Source organism: Diadema antillarum, unplaced genomic scaffold, assembly GCF_040938485.1.
Source record: "Diadema antillarum isolate AM-2024a unplaced genomic scaffold, OU_Dant_1.0 scf00000052, whole genome shotgun sequence".
In the NCBI taxonomy this organism is placed as follows: Eukaryota; Metazoa; Echinodermata; class Echinoidea; order Diadematoida; family Diadematidae; genus Diadema; species Diadema antillarum.
In genome coordinates, this window is record NW_027270941.1 from 323,307 (window position 1) to 341,844 (window position 18,538).

The 18,538-nt window shown below is 36.7% G+C and overlaps 1 protein-coding gene across 1 annotated transcript in view; it reads right to left on the reverse strand.

The window, feature by feature from the left end:
• The window catches only part of LOC139715613 (ubiquitin carboxyl-terminal hydrolase 9X-like), an 84,905-nt gene extending 68,486 nt beyond the window's left edge, over positions 1 to 16,419 (reverse strand). The window contains exon 1 of the mRNA XM_071627172.1: positions 16,343 to 16,419. The gene's annotated coding sequence lies outside the window, so the exon portion shown is untranslated. The remainder of the gene's footprint in view (positions 1 to 16,342) is intronic.
• Positions 16,420 to 18,538: the final 2,119 nt, after the last annotated feature.

Below are 18,538 nucleotides of genomic sequence, written 5' to 3' on the forward strand. Positions count from 1 at the left end.
TCGTTCCACGCAATGTAATCAATGTGTGCATTTCATTTGTTGCTACCCTTTCCCTTGGTTTGTACTTAGCAAAAAAAGACTCTACAGTTTCTAACTTACGCTGATTTCGAATTGCGGTCATTAAAGCAGTGGGTCGTCACTGTAAAACTGCAACGTGCTAATCACATGATGATAAGTGAAGAAATATTTATCATTTATATCATTAATATTTTATATTGCTTACAGCACATATTCGTCGTTTAGAGCAGGTTTTGACAATTTGGTAACAATCATATGTCTCCACGGACAGTAACGCATTATCTATTCAATCTCCTAGCTAATCAATTTTGCCTTTGGCATGAATGCATTATAATTTGTATGTTATATCATGACTGGCTGAAGGAAGCGTAGCTCTGGAGTGGAAAGAGAGGGAAGTTGTATGAAATAAAGCACACAATTCTTCATGATTTCTGCCCATTGTAGTGACATAATGTACGTGTACAATACATACATTTGTAAATGTTTGGTAGGTCAGCATGTACATAGAAGCAGTGACTACCAGTCATTAAAGGTTCTGTTTACCACTGGGAGCAGTGAATTAAAAAATGTTCGAGTTATCACATATGATGCTCATGTGTACTGTAGGTTAGTTGTATCACGAAACATCCTACCATATAAAATTTTGCAATAAAGCATAAAATGTAAGGAGACATCACTATTTTTCTTACTAAACTGTAACTGTAGACGGTTTAGTCTAGGAGCACTTTTATTATAACTACTGTTCACATTTTACACTTAACATTGATACTGGCTGTTTCTATTCCTAACTCACATTTTAGAACTAATTTGAAGCACTAAAGCTAGGTTTTTGTTTCATCTGCAAATGGTAAACAATGCATTTAATGCAAATCATGAACATAGCTCAACAGTTTACAATTTTGCTACTAAGCAATCAACATGCTTCACGACTGGGTTGTGGCTATTTGCAGCTCCTCTACACTTACACTGTGAATGTACCTTTTATAACCACATTGTAGCTACAATGTATCAATTGAATGACAATAACAATATCAAACATGATGATGATAATGATAAAGATGATAATGATATCAATTGTTTTCACAATAATACTGAACATGTATATTTGCATTAAAAAAAGGTGTTGATTTCTTATTAGCATCCCTTTTCATCTAAAAACATCAAACATTTTCAAGTATTTCCTTCTTTAAAGGTAACTGTTTACCTTTGGGAGCAGTGATTTTAAAAATGTTCAAGATATCACATTTAATGCATACACGTAGTATACATGTACACACTGTATGTGTAGGTCAGTTGTATCACAAAACATCCTACAATGTAAAAATTTTGCAATAAAGCCAAAAATATAAGGAGATATCACCATTTTTCGTAACTGTAGACAGTTTAGTCTAGAAACATTTGTATTATACTTATTGTTCACATTTTGTATATTATTTCAACAATACTTCACATTGATTATACTGATTAAACTTTTTACATTGGTTGTTTCTATCCCTAACTCACATTTTAGAACTATTTTGAAGCACTAAAGCTGGGTTTTTGTTTCATCTGCAAATGGTAAATTATGCCTTTAATCAAAAGGATAAACTTTACAGATAAATGATAATGACCCCTACTACTCGAAGAGCAAATAAAACATAAAACATACAAACAGTTTGACTGGAAGCTATCTTACACTGATGTGAAATGAACCATGAAGAGAAAAAAAAACCAACATCAACAGAAAGGTGCTCAATGACAAAAAAAATTAACAACATATCAAATACTTTTGATAGCAAACCCTTTACTACTACATGTTATTTTGTGCAATATACAAGGTTTGTAGCTCAGTCAAAATACATGTACAACATGCAACATTTTCACTGATAAACTGTAATGCTTGCACAGATTTGTCTGGCAAATCAAAATTTTCATAAGTTTTCCATTTACCTACAGCTGTACATGTAACCATCCCCCTCTATTGAGGCCGGCATTCTAAAAATAGAGCTTCTACGTGTACATGTACGTCCACCAGAGAATAGCATTCACTTCTGCAAGAGTCATATGATAGAACGTTCAATCGCTCAACACATTTTTTGTCCTTCAGTTAAAGCAACATGCACTACTTGCATTTTTCACATGAAAATAATGCACTAATTTTTTTCCCATACTGTAAATAAACCATACGTGTACATACTGAACAATAAATGTTGATATCACCTTGCAACTTGCCGTGGAGTCAATTCTTACTTGTACATTATATACGTACAATGTTGTACCTTGGTGCATATTATCAGGTCAATATCGCTTCTCTGTCACTATTTTTTTTTTAGTTTGGAGCTCTCCATAAACAACATACAGACAGACAGACAGACAAGAAGGGAAGACATCTGAAATCCCATAGAAACTGTTTTCTTGCTGAACATGCATTCATCATGCAGCTTCCAGTTACGATTTGATAAAATCTATTACCAAACACGCTGGCAAACATGACTGAGCACAGCAGTATATAGACTGTAAACGTCAATATTTTCGCGCATTTAATTTTTCGCACTGAGCGGCTCGAAAACGTATTCGCAGGTTCTTAAATTCGCGCTCCGCAGCAGGTTACTTTACTGTAGTACACATTCACTGCTTTCATCCAAAGCCTCTGCTACATAGCTTGCTATGCCAGCGTACGACAAGCGACGTAGCGAGCGGCTCGACTGCGAGTACAAGCACTCAAATACGTAGTACAGCTGTGACTCTAGTACCGTAGTCACGGGGGACTGTAGCATCGATGTGTGCGGTGCACGCATGCATGCTACAGTACACAGCAATCTAGGGTATCGTCTCTTCGCACAGTATCTACTAGTAGCGTAAACATGCCTGTACATTGTACTACGTAGCAGTATCATCGATGAAGCGCACACAATTCATTCCGATCAAAATGTGCGTAGAAAATTGTGAAGATATATTCGCGCGTTTTTGAATTCGCGCTAGCCGAGCGTAGCGCGAAATCCGCGAAAATTAATGTACCGCGAAAATTTCCACGTTTACAGTATACTGTATAAAAAGCAAGACATTTTTGCAGCATGAGAGTTTCGCGAATTGGAGTGGACGGCCTTTTTTGCGGCATTAAATTTTTCGCGAATTACCACCAGCATTCATTGCATTTACAACTGTAGTGTCGACAGGAAATTTCATGTACATTTTAACTTTGCTAATCTTGGCTCTCACAAAATTTGCGAAATCAAAATGCACGAAAACATTTCTGGTTTACAGTAAGTAGGAGATTTCATTTCAATTTAATCATGTCTTACAAGCACAATGGTCTGCACAAACTGATGAATATATCATGTTGGCTAGGTGTGTGTATATATGATTAAAAAACAAACAAACAACAACAACAAAACCTAGCTACAATATTAAATATTTGTTATTACCTTACAATAGGAAGAAGGCTGAACCAAAACATGTCTAATGCACATACTGTAGGCTATGACCTAATACTGTACAACTGTACATTGGGGATGCACATTACTGTACCACAGTACATGTACAGTGTATTTACTGAGCATGTAGTGTGTAGCAAAGTGGAGTATGAAAAAGAAATACAAGCTGCATTTCCGGTACATCAAATAAATTTTAATGAGGCACAGGGAGAAGATTTGGATGTATCTGAAATGAGGCTTTGCCATCGATATTATTGAAATGACCTTGGCTGACGGTACAGACAAGCAAGCAGGCAATCTTCTGTCCTGCGTACTATTGACACTTTGCATGCGACATTGCTGTACATGTACAGAGAGAGAGAGAGTAGGGTGTACTGGGCATGAGTGTGTGGATGAGAGGGGCATTGATAAACCCAGAAGCATGCCCAGTGGTGGCCCTCAAAACAAGAATGCATTAACCTTTTGGATCATGGGGTTTCCTCCGAGGACCTGTCTGTCCTTCATGGTCACTGTTGATGTACAGTGGCGCTAGATCATGTAATACCAAGTTATCTCATAAACACAATGTCACCTCTCCTTCACAACGGGCTGCTGTACAAAATAGATGTACAGTCAAGGTGACCTTGGCCCACATTAGACAAGTACATTGTATTATGTATCACAGCTCTTGTCATACCTGTGATATCACGCACTTTAAAAAAAAATGACTTTATACAATGTATGTAAGTCCACACTATATATCTTATTTTTCAGTTCATACTACTTTTGTCAATAAGAAAAACAGTACCGGTAAATAAGAAACAAAGCAGAAATTTTAGCAAAACAAACATGAAATTGAACGGGTATGAATCATGGGCCACAGGTACATGACATCACAATCCAGGGCAAAGTCTTCATCCATGGACAGTTGGTGCCTACAATACCTTCAATCTTTTGTTTACTGCTACCATGGAGCAGAACTACCGCAAAACCAGAAATGTTCGCGGCATGGATGATATTTTTCACTAATTTCAGCTGATTGGCTCATATTCGCTGCATAAAATTTTCGCTAATTGCCACTGGCATTCGATGCACAGGCCTACAGTGTAGACAAGAACAGTATGCATTTTTAAAGGGATAAAATAGTTTTGGTTTAGGTGGGGACAACATTGTAGATTTTAACTTCTTGGGCGAGATAATTAGAAACCACTTATGAATTATTAAAGAGCATACAATTCCAAGAGAAATTCAAAAGTTTATTTGATAAAAATCGGTTTTAATATGGCTGAGATATCCCAAAACAAAATGTCCTCATAAAAGGTGGACCACGCTGTTTTACATTATTTTTGGATATCTCAGCTATTTCAAAATTGATTTTCATCAAATAAACTTTGATTTCCTTTCAGAATTGTATGCTCACATATTTCTTAAGTGGTTACTAATTATCTTGCACGAAAACTTTAAATCTGAGTCCTCATCTCAACCAAAATTTATACCATCACTTTAATTTTGGTAATCTTGGCTCTCGCGAAATTCGCAAAATTAGAATACGTGTATTGAATCATTTAATGAACGAAGAGTACATAAGTGGATATAATGCATGTAATATGTACAAAAGAAATTAGATGTCAGTGTTTTTTGCTTTTTTTAAAGAATGGGAGCAAACTGGCTTGAACAACAAATTCAAAGCTAGCCAATAGAAATGCTGATCACTGATAACATCACATGGAAAGTTACAGATAATGATCAATTTTGAAAAGCAGTTCATACTTTGAGAGCAAATGTGATCTGTTCCCCTTCAAAGTAAAGCATCATTCCCCTTACGCACACAGCTCTGGTTTGTAGTTTACGTGGAAAACTGCATGCCAAAAACATTACAAACAAGAACAGAAGAATAAAGAACCACATACTTGTATCATGCAAATGAAACAAGATAACACTGTCTTTTACAGAAATACAGTTTATAAAAATGGCTGTAGATGTAAACATTTGCAGTAAACTTAATTCCAAACACAAATCATGTTTGTGAAGAGCACTAGATGTGCACAGAATAAAAAAAGAGAGAGAACAAATTACTGCTTAGAATGAAATGCTGCATTCCAATTTCCATTAAAAAAAGAAAAGATTTCAATTTACATGATCTCAAGGTTTTACACTGTAAATCCATTATGACTATATCTGCACTGCATTTAGATACAACTGTAGCTACAGTGTAGCATGTTTCAAGGTCACTGAGGAAACTGAATTTTAATGATGAAATTTGTTTTCCGTAGATGTCTTGGTACTGTATGTCCAATATATTACAAGAAGTCACACACTTGAATGAACAATGTTCTACAATTTGTAGTTTAATGTAGGCTTTGGATGTCAGTTATTTTTTTCTGAGTATTTCCGGTATGAGCTGACTTCTCTATACAGTGTCAGCTAGTGTCCAAGCACTTTTCACACGTCATACTGTAAGGATCTTTGCAGACATTCCAATATCCCCTCCCCCCTCCCCAAAAAAAAGGGAAAATACATAAAGATTTTCACATTACATTGTATGTATTGGCTTATGCAATAGCATTTATGCTAGTGCATAGTCCAATTGGACTCCCATCTATAAAATGTAGTATGTGTACATAGTGAATGCACAGTTTTGTACACTGAGGACATTCTACATTTGTACATGGTACACACTATAAAATTTGTGGCTTCATAAAATTCCTATTTGCAATACTCTACTTCAAGGAAATTAATTTTTATACTTGTATGCAGAATAAGGCTCATATTCTGCCTCCTCAATGTAAAATTCTCGAACAACATTTGGGAGTTGTGCAAAACTACTGATGCATTTGACATTCACACTGTTGCCCATCTTGGCACCCTCTGCACTGCGTACAGTGTACAACTACTATATGTGTCAATCTGTGGTTGCATGAAAATTGTTACACAAGAATGTCTGCCCTCAATATGTACATGCACTTTGACCTTTATACAACGTGGCATAAAGGGGGTATTCCCCAAAGGAAAACTGGAAACAGCTCACTCTTGCTGCATAATGAGTTACACATAAAACTGTAAGGGTCTTATTACTGTATAACCACACAATAGCTGCAGGTACCGGTATTACATTTCCACAGGACTATCAACCCTGCTAATTGAAATACAAATGTAATGCTTTACAAATGGGCTGTCATATTTGGGATAGCAATAGAAGAAGTTAAAGGACAAGTTCACCTTCATAAACATAAGGATTGAGAGAATGTAGCAATATTAGTAGAACACATCATTGAAAGTTTGAGGAAAATCAGACAATCCGTTCAAAAGTTATGAATTTTTGAAGTTTTTTTGCAGTACCCGCTGGATGAGAAGACTACTGCAGTGTATGAATAACTTAGATGTCACATGCGTACAACAATACACATAAGGAAAATATAAAGAGAATTTCACAAAATTCCATCTTTTGAAAAAAGTACACATTCCCCTGACTCGTTACCGATAAATGTTATGGGTAATATTATTCCCCCTGCCTTTAGAAAGAGGCAAGTCAATTGCTCTTTTATTATGCGAAAAAAGTGAAAATATGTTGAATTTTCTTTTATATTTTCTTTATACTGTTGTACGCATATGACTCACAAGCTGTAGTAGTCTCCTCATCCAGCGGTTCCAACACAAAAATTTAAAAAATTCATAACTTTTGCATCGATTGTTCAATTTTCCTCAAACTTTCACTGATGTGTTCTACTAATATTGTTGCATTTTCTCAATCCTTATGTTTATGAAGGTGAACTTGTCCTTTAAGGATCAGAGTTCAGTTGAGAGAATCAACAGTTGTTTTTTTTTCTTCGTCCATTTTTATACCACAGTATCATCCATTGCAAAGTTCTGCTGTAATGAGAAGTCAAAGAATGATTCTTTTCAGAACAAACACCATTTCCAAACAGACGCAGCACTCTATAATCTTATGTACAAATACAATCTTGGCAAATACAGAACTTTTGTATGAACTTGAATATGTGGACATAAAGTATCTCAAATAAACATATGAATCACTGAAGAAAAGACAAAATTTCATCAATTCTGACAAGTACATGTAGGCCTATTGTTTAGCATGGTATACTGGAGTGTGACTTGTAGATCTATGTTCTCAACATATCTCATTAACATCATAATGTATACAAGCAAACTAACAACATACTGTTATTTCAATGGAACATCAACAAAACATGTTTATAAAAGACAGAAAACTTTAAAAAATAATATGTATTACATGAATTCTTAATTCTGCACAAGGTGAATTCATACCAATAATCGTTCTTCACCTTAGAAATGGAAAAACAAATTTAGGAACAGCGGGACTAATGTACGTAGTCTACATACAGTGGACTCCCGTTATTACGAAGTCCTCGGGAGCGGCAGTTTTTTTTTCCGTTATATTGAAATTTCGGTATACATGTAACTGAACAAATAAACAATAAAGAACAAAGAGCGGATAATTTTGCGGCCTGAATTTTTACTTCGCTGTAACCGGAATTTTGTCATAATGGGAGTGCACTGTACAGTACATGTACACTGTAGGCCTACACTATTTCAAATTTCAGGGAAAAGAATGTAGTGTCTCTGATTCCAAAACACAGACAGACTACCAGCAACATAAATACGATACACAGGATAAATTCACACTTTGCTGTTCATGTGGTAGCTCGTAAGATTTGGGGAAAATGAGTAAAATGTTAGAAATCATTGAATCCAGCATACCAGGAATATTTTGAACAATGCAAACCCCCCTATACGTGTACCAGTAAACATTGAATGATCTCTAGTTCTCATACAGATAAACTGTAGATGTAGCTGTAGTTCATAAATCCTGTCTGATTCATATAAAATAAAATGAGTAAATCCCCAGTCTTTGTTTCTTGGCCATTTTCATCATGTTAGCTGTGCTTAACACCTGTATAAGATGTACCTGTATGTGTAATACATACAGTACAAATTGTTTGTGCGCTTCAAATATTCAACTCATCATACTTTGTAGTGTACACTATGTACATGTAGTAGAGAGCTGGTTATTAGCTGTAATACCACACTATCCGAACATGAAGTGAGTTATGGATTTTTTTATGGCGAAATCACATGTGCCTTCCCAATGGCTTATTACAATCATCTTCCAAAAAGTGTGTAATCAATGTAATGGGATATTTTGAAGGTGTGTCCAGCAAAAGCTCTAAACAAAACTTGCTCCACCATATATTATTACATTTGACCTTGGTGACATACACCTGTGTAACAGCTGACCTACACTTTTTTTTTGCATTATACCCATGTACTTTTCACTGGAAGTTTTGACCAAAGTGCTTGTATTATAGCACCATTTTAACATCCCTTCAAAAAGCACAAACACACACACACACACACACGCCAACCAATTATAGAAAACTAAAGCTTTCACTATTAACCCACGCACATGCAAATGAGTTTCACCCTGAAGTGATTTGGAGAGCTTCAAGGACGCCTACTGTAAGAACACTCTTGGCTTCCTAAGGTATTTCAACTAATATTTACTGTCAAACCAGGAATATATGCATCCAAGCACTTTAAAGGGACCACACAGATTTTGGTTGAGACCTAACTTCAGGTTTCTAACATTTTTGGTGAGATCATGAGAAACCACTTATGAAATACGAAAGAGCATGTCATTTCAAGAGGAATTCAACGTTTATTTGATGAAAATTGGTTTTGAAATGGCCGAGATATCCAAAACAACGCAATCCTAATAAAAGGTGGGTCCCACGATCACTTTTTTTTACAAGTTGCTTTTAAATGTTTCAGCCATTCCGAAACCGATTTTCATCAATAAACTTTGGATTCCTCTTAGAATGGCATGTTCTGTACTATTTCATAAGTGGTTTCTTGGTATCTTGCAAAAAGTTAAAAGCTCAATCTTCATCTCCACCAATACTATACCATCCCTTTAACTTTTGATGTACAAGATAAAGTAATTGGCTCAATCTCACACTTTCATAAGCCCATATTGGACTACATTATACATACAATGTACATACACAACAGTGTAGGCCTACATGTTGTACATGTACATGTACATACAGGTATACTGTGCTCCTGATAACATGGCAAGTGACTCCTGGTTTGTCTGTTTGTTTGTTTGTTTGTTTTTTGTACCAAGTCTGTATCAGGGGAGTGTGGCAGCGGTAATTACATACCACGTACATTGTACAACCGGTTAAATGAGATTAGGTGAGACAAGCCATCCATACAATTCAGCATCAGCACTCTGTGTGAATTATATGATTTAATGCAATTCCAATGACCTTGGGGCCCATTCAGTATAGCGATGTACAATGTATGGGTTGATTACGGTATGTATTCCCATTACAACTGGATGCCTGCAATCAGATTGCACATAACTCCAATTTCAGGGGAATATATTTCAATCAGCTTACTAAAATATACTCTTTATTATCGTCATTATCTTCACCAAGTCCAAACAATGTAAAATGGGTTTGTCTTGGAATACGCACATACAAAGATTCCAACACTGTCACTCTCATGCCCTGAGCACTAAACTGACACATTAGTATCTAATTTCTTCTCTCATGCTGATCTCTGAAAATAAATTGCCTGTTTAGATAAACACGAGTACCCAATTATAGCCAGAGCTTTGTGTCTTTGCAAGTTGAACAGGGTTTTGATTTTGATACTTTATACTTTATTATTTACTATATAGACTTTTGATAATTAATCTTTGCACAGTTCTTACTCAGATAAATATAATCCTATTAAACATTCGAAAATGAGTTTTTATGTTTATTTTCATGCAAATATACAGAGTTCTAAAACAAGGCAGTGCTTCCAGCATTTCGTACTGAAAATGCATGCTAACCTAAATTACTACTATATGTATGTATACATGTACAAATACATGTACAGATGTATGTTGATCCTCCCTGATCCCCCTAAAAGGGATGGTATAATTTTGGTTGAGATGGGCTCCAAGTTTTCAACTCTTTTTATGTGAGATAATGAGAAACCTCTAATGAATTACTGAAGAGCATATAATTCTAAGAGGAATTTTAAGTTTATTTGACAAGAATTGGTTTTGAAATGGCTGAGATATATTAAAAAAAAAAACACCACATAGTTCCTAATAAGAGGTGGGACCCAACTTTTATTAGGATGGGACCACTTTGTTTTGGATATCTGAATCTCAGCCATTTCAAAAACGTAATATCATGCCCACTTGTTCATTATTGGCTGGGTAACTGCGACCAGCTCGAATGAACATGAAGCGTTCAGGCTGTGGATATAAGCATTTAGTACATGTATCTTTTAAGTAGTGGTATTTCAACATGACACTAAGCTTTAAAAACTGAATTATTTTCAATTTGAATACGAATAGATGTAGGTCAACTCAACTAAATATCAAGAGCTAATGAGGTACTGTATACGCTGTTATTTTCGCGTACAGATATCTTCGCGAATGACGAGGTCACAAACATTTTCGCGAGATGTTGTTTTCGCGAATCGACGCCGACGCTTACATTAATGCTCTATTAACATAGCGCATGGAGTCATTTTCGCGTGTTGTTAAATTCGTGATCCAACTGTGATCCAACAATGATATAATCACAGGCTGAAATCACATGGAATTGGTACATGTACCATGCCCTGAAACCTTTACCCACCAGGCCCCATTGGGTTTTGCTCTTAGTGAGTTTAATGTATAGCCAGGGCTCAACACTAACGGTGGCCCGGTGGCCCGGGGCCACCAAAAACGCACGTCGGGCTACCAAAATTTCAGAAATGAAGAATTTGGTGGCCTGATCGGGCCACCAAAAAAGGTCAGATGTTTGCCTTTGGGCCACCAAAAATAAAAGTTAGTGTGGAGCCCTGGTATAGGGATGTGCCAACAAGTGCGTTGGACATTCTGTGTCATATTTAATGTATGCTCATTTCAACTTCCACCTTCAAGAAGTGGGAAAGATATTATTAAAGGTCCTGTTTACCTTTGGGAACAGTAATTTAAAAAATTTTTCACGATATGACATTTAATGCATAAGTGTAGGTCTGTTGTACCACAAAACCTCCTATCATATACTTTTTTCGTGATAAAGCCTAAAATATAAGGAGATATCTGTATATTTCTCTATAAACCGCAACTGTAGATGGTTTAATTTGGAAACATTTTTATTATAACTATTGGTCACATTTTGTCTATCTAAGATCAATACTTAACATCAATTTTACCGATTCACAAAATTACAGTGGTTGTTTCTATCCCTAACTCACATTTTAGAACTATTTTAAAGCATGAATGCTGGGTTTTTGTTTCATCTGCAAATGGTAAATTATGCCTGTAATGTAAACTCATTTCAACTTCCACCTTCAAGAAATGGGAAAGAGTATTATTATTATTAACCTCTGCCAAAACGTCCAGTGTTCCTTGTTAGTTTTAAGCAAGTATGAAGAGGCAATGTGATGGCACATATGCAACTCTGCACAAACCACTGCACTGACGAGCTCATGTAGTTACATGTACAATGTATGCATTAGTATGAAATGACACATCCCTCATCAAACCCCACATAGTAAATGGGTTATGATTGTGCTGCCGAGCGAGCCACATGGTGACTCAGAATTTTACACATTGAGCAAGCAGAATTGAACTGACATGCACTTTTTCAGGTTGATTTTTTTTCCTTAAAGGACAAGTTCACCTTCATATACATAAGGATTGAGAGAATGCAACAATATTAGTAGAACACATCAGTGAAAGTTTGAGGAAAATTGGACAATCCGTTCAAAAGTTACGAATATTTTAAGTATCTGCACAGTCACTGCTGGAAGAGAAGACTACTACAGTGTATGATGTCACATGCGTACAACTACATAAGGAAAATAAAAAGAGAATTTCACAAAACTTTACTTTTTGAATAAAGTGCACATTTTTTCGACTTGCTACTGACGTATGTTAAGGGTAATATTATTCCCCCTGCCTTCTGAAAGAGAGAAGTCGAGTGTTCTTTTGTTATGTGAGAAAAATGGAAATATGTTGAACTTTCTTTATTCTTTCTTTATATCGTACTCATGTGACATCACAAGCTATAGTAGTCTTTTCATCCAGCCGTGACTAAGCAGAAACTTCAAAAATTCATAACTTTTTAACGGATTGTCCGATTTTGCTCAAACTCTCACTGATGTGTTCTACTAATATTGCTGCATTCACTCAACCCACATGTCTATGAAGGTGAACTTGTCCTTTAAATTCACAGCATCACCAATACCAACTCAAAATACTTACGATTTAGTGTAGCAGGGTGCTACATAAGCGCTTGCCCGATTGCCCTGGGCAAGTAAAAATCAAAGTCAGCAAGTGTTTTTGGAATGAGAAAAAAAAAGGCTTGCCTGAATTGGGCAAGTAAAATGTTTTGAAGCCACCTTTACTTCCCAACTCTTACGTGATGAAGTCTCAATGCAATCCAACACCAACACTCTATCGAACTAAGTTTGTCACTCCGCACATGTGCTGTTTATTCAAATGATTGTGCTTTATGGAAAGCCTTTGACTTTACAAGTGATTTTTTACATAAGTTTTTTTATATCTTTGGACTTTCTTTTTGGGCAAGTAAAATTCGTGTTTGGGCAAGTGTTCTGCAACAATTTGAAAATCTGCTTGCCCGACCAGGCAAATGGTAAAAAATAGTTATGTAGCACCCTGGTGTAGTATGACCATTTATGGTACGGTACATCTTTTTTATCTTTCCCTGCTGACCAATGGCAGCTTAAAGCTTCATTAATTGCGTCCACATTCTGCTCTTGGAATCTAATCAAGCAAACACCAGATACTTGACTCACTTTATCAAGCCATCCACATGACACACAAGCTTGAAGCAAATACAAAATTTGGCAGACAAGATCTCACATTTAACATTTGACTTGACTTCTCCACTCGGGTTAATCCTTGCTACACTTTGCCACTTGCATTCTTAACTTGGTATAGTGAGGTGCCCGCACCTCGTCAGGGACCCTAATACCGTCACCCTGCGTAAAACTGCAACAAGCGCACTGAACAAAAATGTACGCCAAAGACTGTGTTCAGCACGCTTGAAACTTTGCAGGGTTACCACAACCAAGCAAACTGAGCTGAAAACCGAACAATTTTTCGTGAAAATCTTAAATTTATATTAGGAATACGTGTTATAAGTATCATCAAGGTCACCCGCACGCGTCTTTTATACATGTGCTTTGTCTATGGGAGCATCACGGTCATCCGCACGCGTCTTTTATGTGCTTTGTCTATGGGAGCATCACCGTTACCCGCACACGTCTTTTATTTGCTTTGTCTATGGGAGCGCAGGGTGATGAGCTGCGGGCCCCTTCCTTAGCACACAACTATTCCGCATCGTTCGCGTTCGACGACGACAGCTGCAAATTTCCGGTATCGATCAGTGAACTTGTGGTTCTATTGGAATCTTCAGCATTTTTCCTGTATACAACTTTCAGATGTGAGTGGGCTTTCATAGAATATCAGTGACAAAATGTGATTAAAAAATGCATAAACTTTAACTATGACGAGGTGCGGGTCACTCAACTACACCATATGTATTGCATTGAAACATCTGACAGGAGGGAAGGAAGGGATGTCCCTTGGAGCAGCTACAAAACAAAACAAATTTCTACGTTCTACATAAAATTTTTACATTTTACTCACACAAAATTAATTTCTTGAACTTAAATTTGGTATCAAAATCTACGGCAAGCCAACACGCAATGTCCACGGGGCAAAATTTGCATTTTTTACTGCAAAACCCTGTCTACCACTACACTTACTCAAAGTGCTCGTAGCAAGCATGGTGTGTGTGCACATCACCTTTGATTGTGTGCTACAATTGTTTCTGTGTGTGCATTGCTTGAGTGTTATGCCACACTGCCAATAGCCTGACTTTTCTTTTTTGGCAGCGATTTTCATCCAGGTAACTTCTGCCTTTACAAAGGGGATTACAGTGCAAAGAGAAGTGATCTAGTGTGCAGATGAAGCAATAAATTGTTGTTTTCGTTAAGTTGTATATTGTCAAAGTCTAAATCGATAAGACCAAAATAAAGCACATACATACATTGTATAAATCAAGATTAGATTCATGTAGGTCTCAGCTTCCAATTGTATGCAATTAATTCTTACCCCTGGCAGCCCAGTTTTCTATGTCCCACAATCTGGGTCTGTTTGTCCGTTTGTGCTTCGTTGCTATTATAATTCATCTCATTCTTTGTTATGCTGAATCAAATTTCTTTTGCATTTGTCACACATGTCTGAAATGCTAAATATATAATAATAACAATTATGACAATAATAATAATAATAAAAATCATTATTATCATCACCATCATCATCATTCAAAATCCACTTTAGTCGCATCATGGTTACAATAGTCAGAGTCCCTAGGTATTTCCATGGTGATTGGTACGACAGTCCTGTCATGACTTGATGTGCAGCAACAGTAAAAGGGCTGTGAGCCAGAGCAAAGGGTACTGTACTAGTCCCTGAATTTTTTGTTTTAAAGCTTTACTTAAGTGCAATTTGAATACAACAGAATATAGAGGCAGATCCTAAGTTTTAAAACAAGCCATACATCATGTCACATCTCCCCTTCCTTCAAGAGATGTAAAGTTTTATTGACATACAGTGTAGTATTCGTTGACAACTTTGCATGATAGCACGTATGGATTGGCAAAACTGTGATTCTGTACACATATTGCACAGTGAACATGACATGCACTATGCACCACTCGTCAAGGTGGGGCCGTGCATCAACACGGCACCATAGAACATAAGACAGTATTCTGCGGCTTTTACGGCAAGAGATTTTGCACAAAATATCACCTTTTCTTTTCCGCTTGATGAATATGAAATTGATGGTCATCACGTTAAAAAGCATTTTTTTTAAAAATCCAAAATGACAAAAAAATACACTGAAATTTTGACTGGCTGCCGGTATGTAATTGACCCTAAATTTCTATTGAGACGGTATGCATGTTTGGTGCCACCTTGAAGCTACTAATCATCCCCTTACTCAATAGTTTTAAAATTGATACCATTTAGGCATCGGTAGAGGAACCACTGCTACAAACAAACCAATTTCGCTACATTTGTCACCCCATTTCCTTGTCACAAAATCCCATACGTGACTTTGCAATTGAACAAACAGCTCAACAGTGCCCCCAAGCAGATATGAAGAAAGAACTGAGTGTACAACACCCTACCCTTATGTATGAATAATTTTCAATAAGTTCACGCATGTTCAGTTTCACTTGCTTAGAGGTTTACCTATTCGAGAAAAGAACGAGAGAGAGAGAGAAGAAAAGGGACAAACACTAAACAGTTCAGCACATCAGTTCCATAAGCTAGCCCCCAGCCCAGTCCAGCAATGACTGTTGACCCCAGCCCAGGCCCATAAATGGAGACTTGAGTAATCAGTGATCAGCAGACTGAACTGAGTAACAACACAGACAGTGAGGGAAGGGATTTGATATCTTCACCATCATCATCACATAGAGGTCTAGAAACTAAACCTGTAGGTAAATTTACTAGAATGTCGGTCCATACCCTAGGTAGTGCTCTACTTCTCACAGCAAATACTAGTCTATATGCTTTGTATCTTCTCCATTGGACATAACCGGAACACGGATTTCCATACCATCGACGGCTGACAAGACGTAGAGACGAGGGCAAATAGGAGTGGACAACGAAGTTCGGTTCGGATCATACACACACTCATTCAATACAAACCCAAAATGGCGACTTTCATCTATCACAGATGCTGATCTCGGCCCACAGACAAACCCAGTTTATGTCATTAAGAAATTATTTCATGATATGAGGTCTTCAGAAAAATGATCTTACACTCTCACTTAACATCATAAATGATATATCTTACCTTTTATTGCTGCAAGCGGAGTGCTAAATGTTGATAAGCAGCGACTGACAGTATCCTTCTTCTCTATTCTCCGCAGGACCTGCGAGCGAATTAATGTCATGACGTCATGTATCTTATTTCGAGCAACCCCGAGGATGGGAGGATTTCAACTGAGGGCGCCATATAACTGTGCATTTACCAGTGCTTATTTTAGTCAAAGCCATTGATCATTATCGACGTATTCATAAGATCATTGTTGTTATGATAAAATCGAGGGTACAACTCAGGTACTAGACAAGTGCCCTGTTCAAAATGAGTACTGGTACGGGCAATAGACTGAGAATCCTGTTGGGAATAGAAGAAAAGATTTATAGAATTCCCACTAATAGTATTCATGGCTGCATTCCCAGGGAATAATTATGATCATAAACCCATTGTATAATTCTAATATAGTGTATAGTATAACGAGAGGTAAAACATTATTTTTAGTTGATGTGGGGGGGGGGGGGGTTTGGGGTTCAGTTTTATTCAATGCAGTTTTATTCAAATCTTTAGACAATTGTATGGTGCTAACAGGGTGTTGCTATCGTTGTCAGGGATCAAATATATTGACAGATTAATTATGATATAGATAGATTGACAAATTTCAGTTACTAGTAATACATAATCTTTTTAAAATCTCCACATTATCTTATTTTCAGTTATGAACATTCTTACCGAGACACCTCGATTGCTCTGATTCATATAAACTTAAGGTAGATCACGCAATCAAACACAAGAAAATAGTTTTAATGAACGCATCATTGAATAAAAAAAAGAAGAAGTAAAGATTAGAATCAGAAACTTAAAAGGTCTGTCGCATGGATTTTGAGCAACTCGAATAGATCCTTATGAAAACCTCGACAATTGTACATTTATAATATACCCACCCCTGCCTTCAAAGTGGGGAAAATGAGGTAAGTAAAGTGATATTTAGAAAAACGTTAGAAAGATTCGGATAAGGATAAGATAATTCTCTGCTTCTGATATCAAACTGACATGGCAGCTTTGCTTGAAAAAGGTAAGACCCTCTCATAAATTGAAATAATAAACGACTTTTTTCTTTCGCAATTTGACTCACTGACCTGCTTTCACGGTCTCTAGGTCTATAACGTCGATAAGCCAAGTTATTTTCATGGATGTACGACAACGTATACGGAAATATATGAACAATAAAAGGAAATGAATAAAACAAATAAATCAAACAATCCAAAGGATTCTTTACTCCGGGCACGTTGGTTTGTTAGCAAATTCCCTAAAAAAAGCATAATAGATGTAATGATTATTCAAGTAATCCTTGTATGGGCCTAAATGGCGCCTGCCATCACATCAAACTGACAGCCAAAGCCTTGAATTTGGTATAATTATTAATAAGTTTGATAAAACAAAATAATAAAGTGGATGCTTCCCCAAGTGTTAGGTTGTTGACGGACCATTCTGGTCACCTGGTCTATAATTATGTAAGCTCATTTTTTGTTTGTTTGAGCATGATTGATGACTTCATACGTCGGGCAAGAGTATGCATTATGCCGCTTTCAAAACGAGTAAAGTGCCCAACCATGCAACTGAGAGAAAAAAGAAAGAAAGGTAATTATGCTTGAATTAAACGAGCAAACTCCAAACTGGGGCATTGCTGCTCGCGAATCGAATTTAATAATGTACTCGGATTTAACTTATTATGCAAATTAATCATCATAAAGTAGTGACGGATCCAAGCGGAGGCGCACCGCCTCCTTCTTTTTTGTTGTTGCTAAGACAAGAGAAATGAAAAAGAAATGGGGATGGGATGTTTTTGTAAAGGCGCCCCCTCTTTACGGAGTTCCTGGATCCGCTCATGATAGAGGATTTCCTGATAATTTCAGCTGGCTTGCCGCGAATCCTGCCCGACATGGCAACAATTAATACACGTAATCTGAGCTCTTTATAAGCAAAAGTATACATAATTATGATGTCTGTCCGACTGAAGCGGGTATACGGACTCTGGTCGCTACCAGACAATAAACGATGATGATGATAATGATGACAACAACAGCAACAAAACAATAACAACAACAACATCAACACTAACATTAACAACAACAACAACAACAACAACAAAAAAAGTCTTCAAATTTGAATACTTATGTGCAACGAAACCGATCTGCCTTGCTGGAATTTTGATTATCGAGAAGTTCTTTC